The sequence below is a fragment of the Manis pentadactyla genome, chromosome 8, assembly GCF_030020395.1.
Source record: "Manis pentadactyla isolate mManPen7 chromosome 8, mManPen7.hap1, whole genome shotgun sequence".
Taxonomy (NCBI): Eukaryota; Metazoa; Chordata; class Mammalia; order Pholidota; family Manidae; genus Manis; species Manis pentadactyla.
This window is the reverse complement of record NC_080026.1, coordinates 42,127,847-42,138,147: the sequence shown is the minus strand read 5'-3', so window position 1 is coordinate 42,138,147 and position 10,301 is coordinate 42,127,847.

Here is a 10,301-nt window from a genome sequence, read left to right as displayed (position 1 = left end):
CCAGTATGAAAGTATATGAATTTACAACGAATCAAAACACCTGCCACCCCACCAAACTACCACCAAACTAAACTTACTGCTCTGAGTTCAGGCTTGCTGTGCCATTGAAAATGAGGCAAATACTGGCTGGGATTCCTAAGGCTAACCATTTAAAGGCTTCTGTATTTCATGCGTATATATGTATTCATTTCCATAAAGACTTTGAATATAATGCTATGGCTAAACATAAAATTAAAACATAATACAAAACATTTATGCTTATAGTATGCAAGGTACTATTATAAATGTTTTATGTGTACTACTTCATTCAGCCCTTGAAACACGGGTAGAATGATTATCCCCAGTTCACAGATGAAGTAACTGAAGCACAAAGGGTTGAATCAAAACTTGTCCAAAGTCATCCTCTAGTAAGTGGTTGGAGCCAAGATTTGAATCCAAGCAATCTGGCTGTAGGGTCTAGGCTGTCATCCATTGTGCTATAATGTCTCATAGAAAGTAAATCACACAAATACATATAAAATATGTTATAGGTCTTTATAAGGTCAGTGCATTCCTTCATAGATGTGTACATTTACACAAACACAGAACACAAATATTTGTGTGGATACATAAAAGTACAAAGCAATATGACTTGAATTCTTTTCAACAAAAACACCTGCGTTTATATACTCAGCCATATTCACATAATGTGCATCTTGTTAGACCCGAGATTGTGTGTTAGTACTGAGGATATAACATAATTTGACACAACTGCCACCATCATGTAGCTTACAGCCTATGAGGACAGCAAACCAGCAAACAGATGCTTGACCTTGCAGGGGACAGGTTAGAGACTTACACAAAGTTGCAGAGGCTGAGGTGACTCCCTGCCACCAGCATCCCACATCCACCTCCCATAGTTTTCCTGGGGAGCCACGCACTGATTTCCATGAGGTTGCTATCACTCCTGACAGGAGGAGAGCCCCATTTGGGAATGCCTTCAAGACCTTTTCATAAGCTGCCCGAGAAAATGAGTTTTGTTACTTGATAATTACACCACGGCACACACTCACACCCCTTTCTTTGGAAGAAGGTAGGAGTGACATCACAGAACCCAGGCGTCCAACAGATGACAGAAAATTGTTCTGTTGGATTCAACCCTCCCAGTCCATGCTCCTCTCTCTCTCCGTGCACAGAGGTCCCGGTGTGGATCTGTTTCCTTGGGCGGTGACTTGGCAAGCTACTCACTTTATGAGTATGACCCCCAGAGGGGAGTGCCCCTCTCAGCAGCCCCGGAACTATGTTATCACCATTATTAAGGAGCTTAAAGAGGAGCTGGGAGGAGAGACACCACTGAAATTGCAGCCTGATTGTGATTGATGTGTTCCTATTAGCGTCTCAGTGTTATCTCTCTGGATGGCAAGAACAGCCAGTGGCTTGTAACACAACAGATTACCTGAGTTCTCAGCCTGAGAAGGATGTTTAAATAAAATATAGTCCCTCTTAGTAAGAGGCTCATTTTCTCCACGAGGCTCGCAGACTATTTCATGTCAGCTCTGATTCGCTGCAGCTCTTCTCAGTAAACATGTCTCATCATTAATAATTCTTTACAGGTACCATCTCCAAGAGTCCTCTCTCTCTCTCTCTCTTTCTCTAGGTGGCTGGACTCAGACACTTCATGCTCCAGTTTGGGTTCCAAGGTGCTTCTCTCTGGATTTCCACCTGCCTTGCCAAAAATGATTGATTACGCTGGGCCAACTGGGTGTCCGGCAATACCCAACAAATGACTTTGGCCCCTAACAGCAGGCCTTGGCCAGATAGAAATCAATATTTCACCATTAAAATCTATCAAAGAAGAGTTAAGGCACCATCTGTCCCTGCCGCCTCTCTATGGTGTGTGAACATTAAATCCGACACTTGTACTACATGGGTAATCAATATATAGTGGTTCACAGATCATTTGTGGTTCCCTTTTAGCAGTGATGGATGTCTGGAATCATTGTGATTCATTTTGTCAGACCATTAAACAAGATTCTGTCCAGTTCCTTCCTGATTTCATTTAGAGGATCATTCTTCACAGTTCATAAGAGGAAAACGGTTTTACCAATCTGCTTCTATTTCAATAAGTCACTTTATAGAGATTTTGTGTCCTCCAGACTGTAAAAATTCTGGAGAGATAGTACAAACAGACCTCTGAAACTATTCACTGCATGACATATGCATAAAGTGTGAAGAGAGGAATGTAAATATGTTTACCTCTTTATCTGCAAATGTTGGTTTTAACCCCCTCCTGGCTGGAGTGCTGGAATAGTGCCTGCCACTGCAGAACATGGGCCATGCTGGTGACCAGGGGTTCATTCAAAGAGGGAGGGGGAATACCCTGAACCCCCAGTGGCATGGCTAAAAGCAAATGGGGAATGACTTTTCCAGAGGTTGCATTTCAGAGACTTTCATTTCTACATTCAAGATGATCTTGCCTCTCACCCAAATGATTGGCAGTTGCCTCTCTGTACTCCCGCACAGCATGCCAGCCCAAGAGAAGAGACACTGACTGTGCCCTTGAGGGCAGGATGTGAATGATCACAAGGACCCACGTGACAATAACAGCTAACATTTGTGGGGCGCCAGCCTGTCCCAGCACAGCACATGCATAAATTTCAACAATTTTACAGTGAGGAAACTGAGGCTCAGAGTTGAATAACCTGCCTAAGATTCTGGGAACGTGAGTGTCAGGACCCAGACCTGAGCCTGCCTGACACCAGAATCCACATGACTGTGATCTGCTTACTTCGTGGATGATTTTGTTTCAAACCAAGTGAAATTTTTTCAGTCCTCCTGGGCTACTTAGTTGCACCAAACAATTAGGGTGCTTTTGGGGAATAAAATTTCATTTTGTTATTATTTTAAATAAATCTGCAGCAGGCTCACTAATAATATACTCCAAAGGCAAAACCAAAATCTGTTTTCTGGTTTTGATTATTGCATAATCATATCACTGTTGCTGATATGTGTAGATAAGCAGATGTCAATTTAAATATCAACATACATACATATACACATACATATATAGATATATAATTTACATATTATATAATAAATATATATAATTTGAAAGGTTTTAGAGATGATTTAGCTTTTCCTTCTTTCCCTTCCTTTTAAAATAAAGTAACTGAGTCTCAGAAGGAATAAAATATGGCCCTGGGGTAAGAAATTTGTTTCCTGACTTCCAAGTCAAAATACTATACCAAAAAATCATAAGTAATAGAATCTTACTCAATTAAAATTCTTTGATGATGTATTTATTGAGGAGCAGTTGGGAGAAAGTTGTACCTATTTTGTAGTTGAGCAAATGAGAGAACATGCAATGCATTCTTACTTCTACTCAGATTCCCTAGCCGCCACACTGTCCTGCCCCAAGGTGAGCATTCCTTATGATGACGGCAGGTAAAGCAGGTGGCACCACTTCAGACCCAAGGCCATCTGGCCAGAGCCATGCTGGCTGGACAACAGCACCTGGAGATTCCAGACAAGGTCACTTTTTCTTTTACGAGGCATGTGGCATGGCAAAGAGCTTGGATTTAGGCTTCAAAAAAGTTAGCCAAAAATCCATCTGTGCTGCTAATTAGCTGTGTCACCTCAGATAAGCCACTTAACCTCTCTGAGCATCTGTCTCATGATCTGTAAGAATGAGGCTAATCACACCCACTGCACAGGCTAAATGTGAGGGTTAAATGGGACAATATAAATTTCAGCATAAGTCTTAGCACAATACATGCTAGTTAGCATCCTTTAAAGTAATAGAAACTTCAGCACAAGTCTTAGCACAATATATGCTGGTTACATCCTTTAAAGTAATAGAAACTTTGTATTATACCATCTTACAGCCTCCACTAACAATTTGTAATGGGATCTGCTACACAGGAATTTACCGAAGTCCTTTCTGATTCAAGGAATTAAAAGAAGACTTGAGAGGTCTTTGGTCTGCCCATTGACCCCCTGCCTGGTGCAAGCAACCCCTTTCACCACAGCTCATTTTCAAGAACCAGGAGCTCCAGATGTCACCCGGAAGTCTGACTCACTGCTGGATGGTCTTTTAATGATAAATGTCCTGCTACACCTGCCTCCATGTAAATCCCATCCATTAGTCCCAGTAATAATTCCAATTCATAACCACCTCATGCTCCGTATAATAATTTAACAGAATGAAAATAAATGTTCCTTTTAATTTATGTTAAAACTACCTTCCTGAAGCATTTTGATTGTTGGACTATAATCCAAGAGCTTTGTGATGGCCCAAGTTGGCTTTATTTTATCTTTCAACAGTGACTCTGAGCACACCCTGCTCATTTTGATTATAGGGAAGAGTTTTGTTATTTTCCCCTTGCTCTTTTATGACTCTTCCTTGGTCCTTGTCGCTCTCTGGGTCTTCCCTGGCCTTGAGATTCCATTCCCAATCATGAAACCCAGAAATGCACAGATCACTTTGATTCAAATTTATACATCATCTATCCATTTCTTCCTTCCTTCTTTGTCCCTCCTACCCACTTCCCCTCCATCTACCTGTCCTCCCATCCATCCACCTTTCCACCTCAAATATCACAAATTGGAATGCCAGTGTGTAGCTTGGGTGTGAATGATGCCCCTCAACAATGGAATGCCATAAACTCCAGCCCTGCCAGCAGTGCCAATCCCAGTGTCATTGGTGAACAATGACATCTGCATAAGCCCCATGTGGGTGAGCTAATGTCCATGCCTTAGCCTCAAAGCATGCATCGTCTCTCAATTGTTCTCGCTGATCACACATTCCAAAATCACAGAATTAAATTCAACAATTCTGTACTAAGTATTCCTAAGAAAAATCACACTGAGCTCTCCTGCTATGTCCAGGTAGCCCTCACAGAGGCCATGAGTACTTGGCACCACCAGGGGGCATAGTTCTATGATTACTTGTGTCATACTGAGGTTAGTCTTTTGGGCCCCACTCAAGTCCTGCTCCTTGCTAATGTATCATGTCCCAAACATTCATACCTTGAAGTGCTGATTTTTGTTGCCAGGTTCTCTCTTTGTATGCAGACCTCTGAATCCAGCATCTCCTGGACTTTCTTGGGCGTATGTAAGTTCCTTCTTTTAAGTGTGGCCCTCTTAGGAAGGAAGATGGGCCTCTGCTCTGATTCTTTTAAAAAGTCAGCTCTGTGCACATCCATGCAGGTAAAATTGCACAAATACATCCTTGACCAGGAAATGCTGGAGTCATGATCACTTAGTGGCTGGCCAAGACCCCAGCACACCTTCCTGGTATATACCCATGTCCACCAGCTGTGCAGTGGAAGGCGAGGAAGATGTAGCCATCACATATGGTCTGAGATTTGAAAACCACAAACCCCACATCTGTCTGTCTGTTGGGTTAAGCCATAGCAGAACTATTTCTACTAGAATAGAACATATATTCCAGAAGATTTCCAGGATTTCCAGGCAGTCTCTTACTCTTTGTCCTAAGATAAAACAACATACACATTTGAGATTTTTTTTCAGAGTTAATTTTGGCCCATCTTGCTCTAATTAAGCCCATTCTGTGAGCTTGAGATGCTTGCCTTTTAATAGGCTACTGTCTTTTGCATTGTTAATGGCAAACCTACCATGTGCCAGGCATCCTATTGGATGCTTTGTGACATTATTGCAGTTGATCCTCACATCCACTCTCTGCCAGGTAGGTTCCATTTTTCCCATTTGCACATGAGAAACTGAGGCTGTGAGAGGCTTAGTAACTCACATACCATCATACTGCTTGCAAATGACAGCCTAGGATTAACCCCAAGCCAGACTCCACAGCTGGAGCTACCAAACACCAGGCTACACTTCTATCAGAACAAATATAGTTTAAAGTAGTCATCTTACAACTGTAATGGGCCTTACAAAGTTTTGAAAGCAGAATCTAGCCCCAATTAGAAACTTGCATAGCTATGAAATAGTCTGTTGATTTACCAACCAGATCATGCCCCGCTATCTAAAACTCAGTAATATTTTTTCTAATTTCACTTTCAAGTCCTTATCAAAGAGGCCAGCCAGCCTATAAGACTCTGTGCAGAAAGGACACAAAACTTAAATAACCCCTTTCAACTCAGAACCAATGGGGACAGAGTATCAAGTAGAGGTCAAATCACTTGACTTTTTCCCAATCATAAGGCTCCTTGGCCAGTACATGCCAGGCAATGATTTGGCTTGGAATCCAGTCTGATATCCTCCACCAGTGGTTTGGAAGATAGGTGGCTGGTTAGGCCAATCCTGGAAGCCCACACCTGGGCTAGGGGCTGTCTGCTTGGCAACAAAGCCTCACTCATAGACCATCTCAAGACTATCGCAGGCTACTTCCAGGCAGGCAAACCTGACTCATGGCGCCGCACACTCTGGAGAGGGCGCTGCAGGAAGCCACTGAGGAATATTAGGACTGAGGAACTCACAGGAGTGTCACCTGGAGCAGGGGGCATATGATCTCCTTGGGGACACACTCAGAAATGCGACAGTGAGCTGCTGCAATGACTGGGGACGCTGTAGGCAATTAGTGGACAGTACAGGCTATGCTACATGTAAGACAGGCCCATGTAATGACAAATTGCCCATTCAAAATGCCAGTGGCATTCCACAGACTGAGCCCAAGTTTCTCATTTTACAGATGAAGAAGGATTTGAATGATTTTTGCAAAAGAGATTTAGGGAGATTTCTGTCTTTCTCCCCAGTGATGTCAGTGTGTATCAGCTTCCTCAGGAAGAAATTTCATGAATGTCATTGCTTCTTCTTGAATTCATCAGTAGAGCCACAGTCCCCAGAAGTGGAAAGGGAGGCAATATTCATTGAATGTGCCAAATCCTGCATTATGTGCAATATTTAACACAGGTGGTCTCATTTCTTCTCTGGAAAACAAAAAACAAACAATGGGAAACAGGTGGTATTGAAGGAAAGGAGACTGAGGCTCAGGTGGTTAAGTAAGCTGACAAAAATCTCACAGCAAATCTGTGGCAGAAGCAAACTTCCAACATGGCTCTCCCAGGCAGCCAAGTCCCTCCTCTGAGTGTATGAGAGCAGAAGGCTGGACACCCCAAATACACCTCTCTCTAGGTACCCCAGATGAGACCTCTGGTCTGGAGACTCCACCTGCCTGGAGCAAAACTGAGAGGTGGGGTTCATCTTGGAGCCTCCTCTCCTCCTCGTGCAGTTGTCTCCACCAGCACCTCCACCACTGCAGCTAAGCCAGGAGGAATGGGTCATGAGTAACAGTTGCCAGGAAGTTTTGCTTTTTATGAGTGAATCTATGCTATGTGAAAAACACAGAAATATATGGGAGGGAAGCTCCCAGTATAGACTGGGAATGGAAGGGGATTACTGCTAAGAAAAAGTAAAACATTATTCCAGAACTGTTAATATTTCACAAACTTGCCTTCCATAAAGCAGCTTCTGGGACCTGTTGAAGAAATTAAAGGCTTTTGCTGGTGCCTCTGACCAACTCTGAGAGTTTCCATTTTCTTCCTATTTGGCCTTGAACCATTCAGGACAGGGAAAAGGAGAAATAATATTGAAGGTACGGGAGATGGAACTTCAATTTAGGCTCTAAGACCCTCAAAGAAACAGGAATAGAGCAACAAGACAATTTATGAAATTCTTATGTAGTTAATCAGAAAGTGGCCAGACTAGAGTCCCCAGAGTATCATTTCCCAGCTGGTGACCCAGAGCAATGTCTGAACCTCACTGTTCCTCATGGCTGAACCAGAAGTTCCTCATTTGTATAAGCAGGGTAGTAATTTCCACCTCACAGTGTTGTCATTAAGAATGAACGTGGAAATAAAGTACCTAGCACATAGTAGGCACTCAGTATGAGGAAGCAGCTAGCACTGATTAACTCGAAAATGGAGTACACGGGATGGGTTTGGAGAAGGAGGTGCAAAAGAGCACATCACCTCTGAAGCTCTGAGTCTGCTCTTCTCAATCTCTTTTTCTCTTGAAGAGTGGGAGGTGGGTGGTGGAAGCAAGGAGGGGAGTTTTCAGGGTAACAAGACTAATCAGGATTTCACCATCAAAGCAAATATATCCAATTAACAGCTATTAAAGGAGCGTTTTCTGGCACTGTGCACAGTGAAGGCCATTCTATCCAGTGGAAATTAATCTTAATTATTGGTACCTGCATACATACATGCAAAGGGAAGCAACTCACATTAATCTACATTAAATTTAATAGCAGTCCATGTATTATCTATTCTGAGTCAAAATTGACTGCTGGCCCCTGCATAGATATCCGCAGTGCTAACTCAAGTAATTATGGTGCAGTGGGTCTCAAAGACACAATTTGTTCCCTATATAATAAATCAGCTGCTAGAAGCTTTCTCTCATTAAAAACCAAAAGGAAAAAAATAGAACTGTATAGGCAAATGTCATTTCCTTCTAAGGGAAATAAGGAAAAAAGGTAAGTGTGCTTTCTTGTTGTCTAGTTGGAAAGGAGAATGAACACTCATCTCTGAAGGAATCCCAGACAGAGAGGTAAATACAGTGTTAGGTTTTCAAAACTATGGAAAAGAGGATTTTTAGAACCTCAAATTTAAGGTTTCTAAGAGGCCTTAACTGCCTTTCCAAGGAGACTGACCAGGCAATCTAAGGAAGATGTCTTATGTTAAGTGGAACTTTCTACAGTCTGGGTCCAGGTGGAAGGCCATGTTGATTTTATTAAACTCCACTTGAGTGGGACCCCTTCCATTAGCCATGAGAAAAAGGGAAATGACTCTGTTCTCCTCCTCTCTGCTGCCCACATTCTTCATATCAGGGCATTGTGGATTTATTCAGTAACTCCATTTTCAGAGGGTGCCCTGCCTTCCTTAGATTTCTTTTGCTTCTGACATCTCTGTCTCCAGAAACCAGAGACCATCTTTCTGCCTCAACTATGCCAGTTAGTTAGGGCACCCTTAGTTGCCTGGAATCATAGATCTACTGGTGTTCTATGGCCTTGGAGGCTGCCTAGTCAACCTCTGCCCCAGCCAGCATTTCCTAATGTGTGCCATACCCACCACAGCTGGAACAGGAATGATTAAGCAACAAAGCACAGATAACACAGTGACTCCATTCGCTAGGTGCCAAACATAGGCACCGCTGATCATAGGCATGACTTGGTCACATTGCTTCCAACAGCTCATGCAACCTCTGCAGTTGGGACACAAGCTTATCCATGCCAGATTTTCCCAGACTGGCAATCTGACCCCCTCATCATCTGGGTCCCAGCTCACCCCAGTGCAGGTCCCTTCCTAAGCCCCAGACTCCTATCTGATCATACGCAACTCTCGCCTCTAGGTCCCCCTAAGCCTTCTTCACCCCACCTAGCACCACTCCTGATTCCCCACCAGCCGCATGACCTGCTATTGAAGCTATGAATGTGATCACAAATGGTGAAGTGCCTCCTAGAACTGTGGCATCAGTGGCCTGGACAACTGCTTGGCACTGTGTCACTATCTTACCTCCAGCCTGATTCTTTGCCCTGCATCTCCCCTAGCCTCCCCTGTTGCCTTTCCATAGGGTCACTTAGCTCTCAGCCTCCAATACTCCTTCTCCAGTCAAAGCCATTCTCCACCCTCAACACCCCCCCTGGAGGACAGTGATATCAGTCTTTGATCCCACACTGGGAACCTCCCCTCTCCCCCAGTCCCTGGTCCAACCTTTTCCAACAGGCTGAACTGCTCTCTCAGATCACAAATGCTCATAGCCATGGGCTTTCCTTTCTCTACTCTCCACATCTGTGTATGCATCTTGCTGCTCCCTCCTAATTCTTACTTCTGTCTGCTTTGTTCTCCATTATCTAACAGCATCATTTAAAATAATTGTTAAATCAAAAGCCATGTACATATTTCCTGGAGGAATTTTAGAAAATATAGAAAAATAAAGGCAGCCCATTGGTGTTTATGACTCAAGTCTTCTTTCTGTGGATATGTCACATACCTAATTGATACTGATACAAAATGAGCACTTAATTGATACTGGTTTTTACAATGATTCTCATTCCCTTCTTTTCTTTGCATATGTAATAATGTACTCTGGTCTGTTGGCATCCCACTCAAAGGCAATCAACATTACCAGCTTATTTCATACTTTCTAGCAATAGTTCACATGTGATACATATATAAATGTATTCTTTTAAACACAAATGGTGGGATCCATCCCTCTGTCACATCTTGCTACTCTTGCTTGACAGATGTTAGAGATAATTTATATTATAAATATGGATCTACATTAGCTTCCTTCTTAAAAATATATCTTTAATTGAAACAGTGACTAAGTAATAATACAGTTGG